Below are 13,496 nucleotides of genomic sequence, written 5' to 3'. Positions count from 1 at the left end.
TTTGTACCAATTGCTTCTGTCAAGAGACTATTTAGATGGGATATCTATGCCAGAATAAGAGTTCTCTAGGGATTCCAAAGTAACTACACAGTATATGAAGCCAAGATCACCATTAAGTAGCTTTTATAAACTGTTCATTAGCACGGAAAGGCATTCAGTGAGGGCCAACTTGAACCAGAGGCTGTGCCAGGAACTCGGGTTAACAATGGAATCCTCTCCTTTAAACAGACCTGGTCCTGGTGGAGCTGTTAAAAGGCTTGTCAGGAGTCCATCCAGATTTAATTTCTTGAGCACACTAGCCATTAAGTCAGAAAAACACAGCTTTCAGAACTTGAAAGGACCAACACAAATCACTTCAACAGGTCACTGTCTCAGACAAGTAGGGCACCACTGTAATACTTCTGTTGGTGGCACAATCAAGGCCCTGAATGATCAAGGGGTCACTATCCCCCCTTGACCTTTTAATTATTTTGTCTTTATCTTGTCTTTTAATATGGTACTCTTTCTGCACTATCACACTGTTCCTCATTTCCTCCAGAAGCGAATTATTTCTTTTCTAAAAAACTCTCGCGAGGGTTCAGATTACACGAGAAAACAAAAATCAGAAAATGGAAATTTATACAACTATATACAGGTATTTGGTTTAATCAAAACACAATGCCCCCATATTAGGGTTCTCCAGAGAGACAGGTCCAATAGGAATATGTACATAGAAATATACACACATATGTACATATATATATATATACACACACACACAGGCCCCCCCATATATATATATATATATATATATATACACACACACACACACACATACACATATATATAAATATGGAGAGAAAAAGAGAGAAAAAGAGAGAAAGAGAGCGAGAGACTAAGATTGAAATTGAATGGTTGGCTTTAAGGAATTGGCTCACACAATTGTGGGAGCTGGCAAGTCTGAAATCCATAGGGCAAGCTGGCAGTCTGGAAATTCAGGTAGGAGCTGATACAATTTTAAGTACAAGCTATTCAGGGAAGGCCACTCAGGCTGGAAACTCAGAGAAGTTTCAACTGGCAGTCTTGAGGCTAAATCCCTTCTTCTGGAAAGCTCAGCCTCTCTTTTATGGCCTTCAGCTGACTGGATGAGGCTCACCCGCACTGTGGGAAGGGAGTCTGCTGTACTCAAGGTCTCCTGCTTTAAATGTTAATCACATCTAAAAAAATGACTTTATAGCAACAACCAGACTGGTGTTTGACCAGACCAGCTACAATCACTGACCCAGAAAGTTGAAAAGGAATAAGTTCTGCCAAAGACAGACTGCATGGAATTTTTAGTACGTGTTCCCCCCAAAAAGTTTCCACGGTCAACACTTCTTTGTTTAAACAATTTCAAACATATTTATTTATCGATGAAAGCCTTGATTATGCTCAATATACTGGGAAATCCTCAAGTAGGGGGCTATAGTTTGCGGTGATCTCTGATTTTTATAATCATATAATCTTTTTGTGTGAAAGTCATCTCCTCTCTACCAGTGTTTCTTACTTTCTTTCTTTTTATTGAAGCATAATTGACTTACAATATTAGTTTTAGGTATACGACAAGTAATTTGATATTTTTATACTTTATGAGATGAACACTGAGATAATTCTAGTTACCATCTGTCACTGTACAAAGTTATTAAAATATTATTAACTATATTCCCTATGCTATACATTATATCCTCATGACTTATTTATTTTATAACTGGAAGTCTGTACCTCTTAATCGTCTTCACTTATTTTATCCATCCCTCCCTGCACCACCACGCCTCCACAACCAGTGATCACCAGTTTGTTCTCTGTATCTATCAGTCTGTTTCTGTTCTGTTTGATTTGTTTTTTTATATCCCATGTATATACAGATTCCACTCCTGGAGAGAGTTCCAGCAGTTCCCTGCCCTGTTGGCAGATGTATTTCCTTCTCGTACAGTCTAGGTGCCCTTTAAACTACTGTTATTTTGCTTTCGCCCTCAGGGTGGGTGAGTCTGTGCGTGGGCCCCTCAGTGATACCCGTCCAAGTTGGGGGTGGGGTTCCCCTAGATACCATGCCTCTGTCTACCCTACCCATCTCTCTGTGGTCCCTCTATTGTCGGTCGTGCAGAAGCTATTCAATCAGCCATAAGTTCTCTTTCAGGAGGAATTGTTCTATATGTAGGTGTAGATTTGGTATGTCTGTGGGAGGAGGTGAGTCCAGGGTCTTCCTATGCTGCCATCTTGGACGGGACCCCTAAACCGTTGTTTCTTGATGCAGAAACAGTGATCAAAATCAATCTCTCTTTTTTGAAGCTGAGGAAACTGAGGCACAGAAAGGTGAAGGGCCCTGGCTCACAGAGAGTTGGTGGCAATTCCAGACCCAAGTTTACTGACTTCAGTGTTCTTACCAAAAGGAAAATATAAAAAGCTAGTAGTAAGTGGTAAGGATTGGGGCCATTCCTCGGGAGGTGTTTAATTTGGGGCCGGCAACTGTGATTGATTCTGTACCTCTCTAGCATTTCTATGTAGCTGAAGTTAGACCTGATGAATAAGTATTAAATGGCAGATGGGTACATGATGGAACTGGAAGCCCAGCTGGCTTTGTCTTGATGACGATCGTGTATGTGTGTGTGTGTGTGTGTGTGTGTGCATTGTGTAGATTATCAACTGGTGGAACCCTCTCTTTTTTCCCTAGGGCCAGTGACAGCCCAGTTGCCAGCAGTGGGTGGTGGGAAAAGCTGTTGAGTGGGTCAGTCTTGGGGTTTGAGGCAATTGCCTACACTTGCTATACTTCGAGCCCAAAGATGGAAGAAATTCCCATCTGGTTAAAAAAATGATGAGAAAAATTACAAAACAATGATGGCATGCCACTCAAAGAGGAGGCTATCAAAGTTAATAATTAACAGAGGAACGTACCCCAAAGCTCTTTCCAAGAGAGTTTAAAAATCCTTCTTCTATTGATTCTTTTTCCTTGGCTATTGGCTTGGGCAGAGGATTAAAAAGCTATGATTTCAGATTTGATATATTCTCCTCCAGGAATAGACATCCTCCCAATGTGCGAATTTCTTATTGTTTTTTTTTTAAGTTGAAGTATAGTTGATTTACAATGTTGTGTTAGTTTCTGGGTTTTTAAAAATTGAAGTATAATTGATTTTTAATTTCTTAGATTCATTTTAATCTTTACATTAAAGCTTCCTGGGAACTCTTTGGGTATCCCATAGCAGATGACATTATATAGCTCTGTTTGTATTTTCTTTTATGACAGAAGCATCAAACATAGGTGACAGTATCTATTTTATTATACAGTGTGCCTTAACACTCTAAAAAAACTGGATAGGACTGAGACATACTAAAACCATAAAACTATCCCATAGGGCCAGTAATGCAAACAGATCAATACTTTGTTTGAAAATGGTCTGTACTAGTCCTTCAGAAACTAATCTTGAAAAGTAGGAGATAATCACCATTGCACACCCCTTTTGTCTTTATAATTGTTATGGACTTGCCCCCAAATCCTCTTAATTCTCCTACATTTTTCTCTTAGGGTTAAGAGACTCTAATGTTTAATATTCATGGTATAAATCAGTTCTTGGTGGGGTTCTTACCCCTGCACTCTACCTGAGGTCAGCATGGTGTCTGAAAAATGCAGAGCAATAGATGCTATCGGCATATGTACTTTCTTTAAACCTGGTTCTTAGGCTGGGTTTCCTCACAGCAGAGCCTTCAGGAGGGATTCGTGCACAAGGGATTTACTGAGGGAGTGACCTCTGGTGAAGTGTGTACGGGAGTGAGGGCAGCATAAAAGCACAGAGGAGGAAGCTGCGTAAGATGTGGTTTCAGCTAAAGTCTAGCCTCGGTCTGATCCCACGGGAAGGTCGGGAGCAAGAGCGGCACCACAGAATTGCCCAATACTGAGCCTGGGGGAGGGCGCTGTATCCCTGTATCCCTCAGCTAATGGCTGCGGATCAGCCTGAGTGAGCGTGTGACCTCTCAGTCATTTCTGGGTAGGGGGGTACCACAGCAGTTCTCTGAAGAAGGATGCAGCAGCTGAGGAAATTGTGCATTTGCCCAGTAAATGGGATCTAAGTCGGTCACCAAGAACATCTATCATACCTAGGCAGACTTACTGTCCTGAATCCCTGCTTCCGTTCTTATTCTCCTGGCCTTAGCTTAACAACCTAGAATGAACGCTAAAGGCATCATAAGCTGGAAGAGCCAGCTCTTGGCAGTCAGCTCCTTCCTGCACCCTCAACCATGTAACCCAAATATCAACTGGATTTCCTAACTCTGAATCTCAAAATTTAACCTTACATCTTCAACCCCTGAAACCCTTTGCTATTTTCTAGCTTTATCAACTCTTTACTCAATTGACACCTTTTGTGATGTCAGATGTCAGGGGACTTTTGCTTGGATATCATAGAGTTTTTCATTCTGACTCCACAGAAGCACCACACAAAGGTTATACAAAGCTCTCTGCTTATCCAAATGAGACATTAATGAGAATTCGGCTAAGCCTGACCACTCTGCCACCCACGGGCTTTATTCCCTTTTCACTTCCATGATGCTTTTCATTTGCTGTGAGACAGAAAACCTCTGTTGCATTGGCACAGGCAATACTCCTAACCCTCCCAACTGTCGTAAAAAGTGTATGTCATTGGTCAGTAGAGGAAATGGAAGGAAGAGTTCCATATTCTTACTGTGGTTCAAAACAGATCCCAACTAAAGATAGTAAATATTTTAGGCTTTGCAGGCCACATACAGTCTCTGTCACATATTCTTCTTTGTTTTTGTTTGTTTACAACTCTTTAAAAATTTAAGAACCAGTCTTAGCTCTGAGGGCCATACAAACACTGGCCTCTAGTGGGATTTGGCTCATGGACTGTAGTTTGCGAACCCCTGCTATATCAAAGAACTTACAAATGTAGCAGCGGCTCCAACAAAATTGAAAAGAAATAAACCACTTAAATACAAGTCACAGCCATTTGAGAAGCAAAGGTGCTGATTAAACAGCGATTAGAATCTCAAAATCAACATTAAACGTCTTGCTAAAAGCAGGCACATTCAGTAAAAAGGACCAGAAAACGAGTTATTTCATAGCAGAACTTATCGCCCCAAACAGGAAGTTACATGGTTGGTGAGACCCTAATAATATGATCAGGTACAATTATTGTAAGAAAATTGCTGGGACAAAATGCAGTACGAGAAATTGAAAAGGTTTCACACTGTCAAACAGTGTGATAAGTTGAAGTACAGTTGTCCCTTGGTATCCATGGGGGATTGGTTCCAGGACCTCCCCATGGATATCAATATCCACAAATGCTCAAGTCCCTTATATAAAATGGTGTAATATTTGCATACAACCTAGGCACAACCTTCCAAATACTTTAAATCATCTTTACATTACTTATAATACCTAATATAAAGGAAATGCTATGTTAATAGTTATAAATACAATGTTAATGCTATGTAAATAGTTGCTGGCATGTGACAAATTGAAGTTATGCTTTTTGGAACTGTCTGGAAATTTTTCCAAATGTTTTTGATTTGAGGTTGGTTGAATCCACGGCTGTGGGACCCACAGATGTGGAGGGCTGACTGTATTGATGACATGTTACATGATCTTGAAGAGGTTTCGTGAAACAAACTGAAAGACCACATGGCTTCTTTATCTAGACTGAGCCCGCAGATTTCACCAATAAATGTGATACTGCAACATTGCTAAGATTTGCAAATAACTGTGAAATTCAAGAACACAAAGAATTGCCCATAACAATCAAAGGTCAGGACATAGATAATATTTGGCCTTTATAGCTATAAACAAAAGGTCTGTCTTGGAAGAACAGTGTTGATTTCTGAACTGATGGAGCCTTGTCAATGGTTCGTTTTGATCTTTTCTTTTTTTTAATAAATTTATTTATTTATGTATTTTTGGCTGCATTGGGTCTTCGTTGCTGCCTGTGGGCTTTCTCTAGTTGTGGCGAGTGGGGACTCCTCTTCGTTGCGGTGCGCGGGCTTCTCATTGTGGTGGCTTCTCTTGTTGCAGGGCACAGGCTCTAGGCGCGTGGGCTTCAGTAGTTGAGGCACAGGGGCTCAGTTGCTCCGCGGCATGTGGGATCTTCCTGGACCAGGGCTCGAACCCGTGTCCCCCGCACTGGCAGGCGGACTCCTAACCACTGCGCCACCAGGGAAGCCCCTCAATGGGTGGTTTTACGAGTGCTTTGGTATCTTGTTAAAATTTCCTCGCATTGTCACAACACACTGCCTTCTTCACAGACAAGTACTGCTGTCAAACACTCTTAGAGATAAAATGAAAGAAAGTTTTGGATGATGCTACAAAATGGCTTTGATACATAAAGGCTAATTAACTCGAGAATATTTGAAACTGTAGGAAAATCTGGACAAAGACCACGTATTCTGCTATACATAGAAATTTAGTGGCTTACCAGAGGAAGAGTTTTCAGTAGAGTTCTTGAGCTGATAGGTGAAATTTAGAAGTACTTTCAAGATAAATTGGCCAGATTTTGTTAAGTGCTTTGAAGATGAACAGTGGCTGCCGAAAGCAGCCTTCTCAGCAGATGCTTTTCATCGTGTGAACTAGTTGAACAAGTTTCTGTAAGAAAGTGTTTTGCCTTCAAATGACAAGATGCTTGAATTTAAAAGGTAACTGAGAGGGATTTCTGATTCAGGTAATGATGGAATAAGATCCTTTTGGAAAACTCCCCTGCAGTAAACAACTATAAAACCTGGACATAAAGCAAAAAGCAATGACCTGAAGGCACTGGAGGGAGAAGAGAAGCAGACAGAAACTGGTGAGAAATAAATACTTGGAGGAGGGGAGCTGTATGGTAAGCTCCTTGTATCTGTGGCTTTTAGCCTGGGTGCATGGCCAGCACATGTTGGTGAAGGTGTCAGGAGAAAATCCATGGTCTCTCTGATAGGGTATTCCACAGATGATGGAGAGAGTCGGAGATTCCCTGAAGAGAAAGAGATAGAGAGGACTTTCCCAAATTCTACTAGTTTCTCTGACTAATTCCTGAACCACACATGCATGAAACAGACTCAGGGTATCTTAGCTAAAGATAGATGATCCCAACTGAGACTGGAGTTGCTGTTCAAGAAACAGAGTTGCATAAGCAAAAGAAAACCACTTATTAGAGAAAAACAACAAAATCAAGAATTTACACAACCATTCACAAAGTCCAGGATAAATCCAAAATTTCGCAACAAAACTAACCAAGAAAATGGAATACATCCTCAAGAGAAAAGAAAATCAACTGAATCAGAACTTGAGAGGAACTAGATATTAGGGTGAGCAGACAAGGACTTTTAAACAGATATTATAATGATTTTCAATGAGATAAAACAAAGTATGAGCTCAATAAATGAAAAAAATGGAAAATTTCAAAAGCAAAAGAAAAACAAAACCCAAAAACCAAATGGACAATATTTGAATGAAAAAATTCAGTGTTTTTTGAAAAATACAATATTTGAAAAAAAAAATTTACTGAGCGGTCTTGACAGCTTGATGGAGATGACAGAATAAGTGAACTCAAAGAACAATAGCAATTTTCCAATGTGAAGAATGAAAGAAAAAAGACTGGGAAAAAAAGAACAGAACTTTTTATATAAATATCAAGTATTCCAACATATGTGTAATAGGAATCCCAGAAAAAGAGAGAAAAAAGTTCAATAAAAATGACAAAAAAATTTCCCCCAGTTTGATAAAAGACAGAAATTTATAGATAGTACATGCCCAGAGGAATAAGCATAAATAAGCATAAATGGAATAAGCATAAACAATCCCACACCGAGGCATATCATGGTCAAAGTGGTGAAAACCAAAGATAGGAGAGCAAGTCTTCAAAGCATCAAAAGAAAAACAACACATTCTTTACAAGGGAACAATAATTTAATTAATGGCTAAGTTTTCATCAGAAACCATGGAGAATGGAAGAGAGTGGAATGATATCTCTAAAGTGCTGAAAGAAAAAAAATTGTCAGCTCAGATTCTATAACCAGAGAAAATATCCTTTCAAGAATAAAGATATTTTTAGATGAACTAAGACTAAAAGTATCATCACCAGCAGACTTCAACATGCTAAAGGAAGTTCCTCAGGCTGAGGGCAGTCACAAAAGAATGAATAACATAAAAATTGTAAATGTAAAAGAATAATTTTTCTTTGCTTTTTTCCTATTAATTGGTTTATATGAATCACCTAACTAAAGAAAAAAATAGAATGGTGTCTTGTGTAATTTATAACAAATGGAGATGTATTATGTATAATAGTTATGTATAATAAATCATGGAGGGCATATGGAACAAATGGCTCCATGGTTCCTGTATTTTATTTGACTGGTACCATATTAATACAAGTGGGCTATGAGAACTTAAGGATGTATATTGCAATCCTAGAGCAGTTACTAAAATTATAATGCCTGAAAAAAAGTAAAAAGCTAGAAAAAAATATAATGTAACATCAAGATATTGGGTATCAAAAAATAAAAGGCAGTTCCCACCTCTAAGAGATGGGAAACAAATGAAATAAGCTATACAATTACCCCGGGTAACTGTCAAAGAGTTTTAGGCAATGGTGCAGTGAAAGGGAAGCCAGAAAGAACCCAGCTGCTCCCTGAGTTGAGGACTTGGAGCTGGGAGAGTGGAGACATCTGCCTCAGAAGTGAGGGAAAAAAAACAGTCCTGGACTAAACACTGCTCTGCTTCCACCTAAGAAAGCTTAAAAGCAACTCTTGAAAGGATCAAACTGTTGTCAAGTAACCAAACTGTGTCTAAGAACAAAGATCAAGAATATTTATAGGAATACAGATTAAACAAGTTAAAATTAACATTACCTGGCAGGTGTATTAATTTTCTATTGCTGCACAGCAAATGACTGCAAACTTTCTGGCTTAAGACAACACCCATTTATTACCTCACAGTAATGTAGGTCAGAAGTTTGGGCAGGGCTCAGTTGACTTCTTTGCTCACCATCTTACAAATTAGTAATTTGTTGGCCAGGGCTGTGGGCTCATGTGGGGCTCAGGGTCCTCTTTCATCTTCATTTGTCTATTGGCAGAATTCATTTCCTTGCAGCTATAGAATTCATGGAGATTTCAACTTCTTCAAGGCCATCAGAAACATACTTCTCTGACTTCCTTTGTCTGTGCCCTCTAGATTCCGTCTAAGGGCACACCTAAATAGGTCAGGCCCACAAAAGACAATTTATCTCTTGGTTAATTCAATTGATTTGGGACTTAAATTTCATCTCTTTCTATATGTAATGTAATCACAAGAGTGATATTCTTTCATCAGGCAAGGGGATTATAAAATGGTGTTGGTCATTGGAGTCATCTTACAATTGTGCCAGCTACACTAGGCATGAAAAGAAGCAGAAAAATATGACCCATAATGATGAGAAAATTCAATGGACTGAAATCAACTTAGAATTGATACAGATGATAGAATTGGTAGAGAGGGATATTTAAACAGCAATTATAGCTATATTCTATAAATTCAAAAATCTAGAGGAATGATTGAACACATTAAATAAGACATAAAAAAATACAAATGTAGCTTCAAAGGATGAAAATTACAATGACTGAGATTAAAAGTGCACAGGATGGAATTAACAGCAGATCAGACATTGCAGAGGAAAAGACTAGTAAGTTTAAAAACAAATCTTCACAGGGCTTCCCTGTTGGCACAGTGGTTAAGAATCTGCCTGCCAATGCAGGGGACACGGGTTTGAGCCCTGGTCCGGGAAGATCCCACATGCCTCGGAGCACCTGAGCCTGCGAGCCACAACTACTGAAGCCCGTGCGCCTAGAGCCCGTGCTCTGCAACAAGAGAAGCCACCACAATGAGAAGCCTGCGCACCGCTATGAAGAGTAGCCCCCGCTCGCAGCAACTAGAGAAAGCCTGCGCGCAGCAACGCAGCCAAAAATAAAATTATAAATTTATAAAAAAACAAAAAAACAAATCTTCATAAACAATCCAAAATAAAACATGCAAAGAAAAGAAGAATAAACAGAGAAATGGGAAAACTTCAGTAGACTTAACATCAGTGTAATTGGAGTCCCCAGATTTAGGAGGGAGAGCAGAAAAGAAAATTTGAGGAAACCATATTTGAGGAAATACTGTTAAATGTTTTCAAAATTTGATAAATACTATAAATTCATGGATCCAAAAAGCTCCACGATCCTCAAGTATAAGAAACATCATGAAAATTACACCGAGGCATTTTAACCTTATATCATTAAATCCCGTGATAAAGAGAAAATCTTAAAGCCATCCAGAGCAAAAGACATATATATATATATATAGAGAGAGAGAGGAGCAAGGTTAAAAATGACAGCAGATGCCTTGGAAATAATGCATGGGAGAAGACGACAGAGCAGTACCTTTAAAGTACTGAAAGAAAAACCCTGACAAGCTAAACTTCTGTACTCAGCAAAACTACCTTTCAAAAATTAAAAAGGTAAAATAAAGCCTTTGCTTCAGATATACAAAAGCTGGAAGAATTTATCTCCAGCAGTGTTTCACTAGAAGATATTTTAAAGGAAGTCCTTCAGGCAGAAAGACAAGAATGCCAAATGGAAATCTGGATCTACACCAATAAATCATGAACACTGGAAATGGTAACTAGGTGAATACATAGAAAAGACTTTTCATTATTTAAATTTGTTTGGGAGATTTCTGACTGCTTAAAGCAAAAATAATAAAAATAGATCATAGGGTTTCTAACATATAGAAGTAAATGTATGATGAGAACAAGAAGGCCAAGAGAGGAGAAATAGAAACTCTTATAAGGTTCTCATATTGTGAGTGAAGTGGTACAGTATCACTAGAAGGTAGACTGTGGAAGGAAGTTAAATATGGATACTATAAACCCTTAAACAACAACAACAAAAAATTAATACAAGTAATTATAGATAGTAAACCAACAACAGAGATGAATGGATTCATAAAAATACTCAATCTAAAAGAATACAGAAAAACTGGAAAAGGGGATAAAGAACAGATGGGAAAATCTAAAATAAATAGCAAGATGATAGATTTAAAGCCAATCATATCAATAACCAAATTAAATGTAAATGATCTAAACACTCTAATTAAAAGGCTGAGATTGTCAGATTGGATACAAAAGCAAGATCCATCTATATGCTGCCTAGAGGAAACCCATGTTAAGCATAAAAATATAAAATGGGTTATAAGTATAAGGATGGAATTAGATATACCATACTAACATTAATTCAATTCAAGCTAGAGTGGCTATATTAACAGCAGACAAAGTTGATTTTAAAAAGGAAAGAATAGTGCTAGGATAAAGAGGGTCATTTCGTAATGATAAAAGGGTCATCAAGAGGATATAACAATTGTAAATACTTATGCACCCTAAAACAGAGCTTCAGAAATGCATAAAGCAAAAACTGATAGAACTGAAAGGAGTAACAGACTAATTTACAATACAGCAAGAGATTTCAAAATCCCCTGAAAAAACTGATAGAACACTAACACCCAACTGACCTAATTGATCTTTTTATAAACCGTCACCCACAACAACAGATTACACATTCTTTTCAAGTACACACACAAAAAATTTATCAAGGTAGAACCAGTTCTAGGCCATAAAAAAGGTCTTCATAGGTTTAAAATGATCCAAATTACACTAAATATATACTCTGACCACACTGGAATTAAATTAGAAATCATTAGAAATCTATGTGGAAAAGCCCCAAATATTAAAAACTAACACACTACTACATAACTCATGGGACAAAGGAGAAATCAAAAGTGAAATTACAAAGTATTTTGAACTGAATAAAGATGAAAATACAACATATCAAAATCTGTGGGATGCATCTGAACGGAACTTAATGTAAAAGTTATAGGGCTAGACACCCATATTAGAAAAGAAGAAAGGAATCAAATCACTGACTTCAGCTTGAACCTTAAGACATTAGAAGAGGAGCAGATTAAGCTTCAAGTAAGCAGAAGAAAGGAAATAAAAATGATTAGAGCATTAATCAATGACTTAGCAAACAGAAAAATAATATGATATAATCAATGAAACCAAAAGCATACTCTTAAAGAAGGTCAATAAAGTCGATAAACTTCTAGACAGACTGATCAGAAGAAAAAGAGAAGATTCAAATCACCAACATTGGGAATGAAAGTGGAAACATAACTACAGATCCTAGTTATCAAAAAGATAAAAAGGGAATATTATCCATTATCTCAATACATTTGACAACTTAAATGAAACAGACAAGTTCTTTGATAGACAGAACTACCAAAGTTCACTTAAGAAGAAATGAAAAACTTGAATACCTCCATCTATGTCAAAGAAATTGACCTTGTAGTTAAACTATTCCAACAAAGAATACTGCAGCACCCCATGTCTTCACTGGTTAATTCTACCAAATATTTAATGAAGAAATAATATCAATTGTACTCAAGCTCTCCCAGAAAAGTAAAGAGGAAATAATTCCCAACTCATTCTGTGCTCTAATGAAACAGTCTTACCCATGTATATTTTTACAGTTTTGTGTATATTTCTGTAGGATAAATTTTAGAAGTGGAATTGCTCATTCAATCAGAAACAATGTAAGGGTAAGATCTTTCAGCAAAAGGCAGACAGCCCCTAAGTTCTGTTTGTCAGAGAGGGTCCTGTTCTTTCCAGCAGCCACAGCAAAGAAAGGAACAATTATTCACAGGATTTAATGTGCCCTTAAGGAGAGACCTTAAAAGGAAAAGCTGTCTTTGGGAAAATCAGTGGAATAAGCACCAAAGAGAAGCAGAGCTCAGTTCAGGTGAGAGTCGACCTGTTATAAAGAGAGAAGACCCGACTCCTTTCCTATCCTTCAGGAACAATAGTTGCAGTTTTCTGGAAAGAACCCAGGCTTGGGGAAGGTCTCTGCTATCCACCAGCCTGACAGCACACACCCTATGGAAGAACTTCAGGGTCACACAGCTTTCCCGCATACAGGGGAGGTCTGAGGAGTGTGGAGGTGTGAAAACAAAGACGGAAGGTAGTCAAACCACCTTATCAGTATCAAAAATCATAACAGTGAGGTCTGACCATGAACCAGACACTGCGCTACATACTTTCCATAAATTATAATATTGAACTCTCACCATACTTCCAGCAGGAGGTATCATTATGTCTGTTTCATGGATGAGGAACCAGAGGAACAGAAAATTTAAGTAACTTGCCCATGGTCACACTAGGTCATGCTAGGAAATGGGCAGTCTAGGACTTAAATCCAGACCTGGCACGGAAAGCACCTACTAAGTGTGTTCTGAATGAGATGCCCAGACTTGCAGATTAGGACAGAACAGGGACTTTGACAGTGTGAGGGGTCTGGAGTAACGCTACAGCAACCTGGTAAGGGCAAGGGGTCAGAGCCTCACCAGCATTCAGAGTAAGAACACGTGTCCAAGGTGTGCCTGCCCAGATACTCCAAGTCTGGAAAGTGGCCACATAAACTCTTGTCACCTGTCA

This window comes from Eubalaena glacialis, chromosome 8, assembly GCF_028564815.1.
Source record: "Eubalaena glacialis isolate mEubGla1 chromosome 8, mEubGla1.1.hap2.+ XY, whole genome shotgun sequence".
In the NCBI taxonomy this organism is placed as follows: Eukaryota; Metazoa; Chordata; class Mammalia; order Artiodactyla; family Balaenidae; genus Eubalaena; species Eubalaena glacialis.
The sequence above is the reverse complement of the archived record's forward strand: the minus strand, read 5'-3'. Positions refer to the sequence as shown.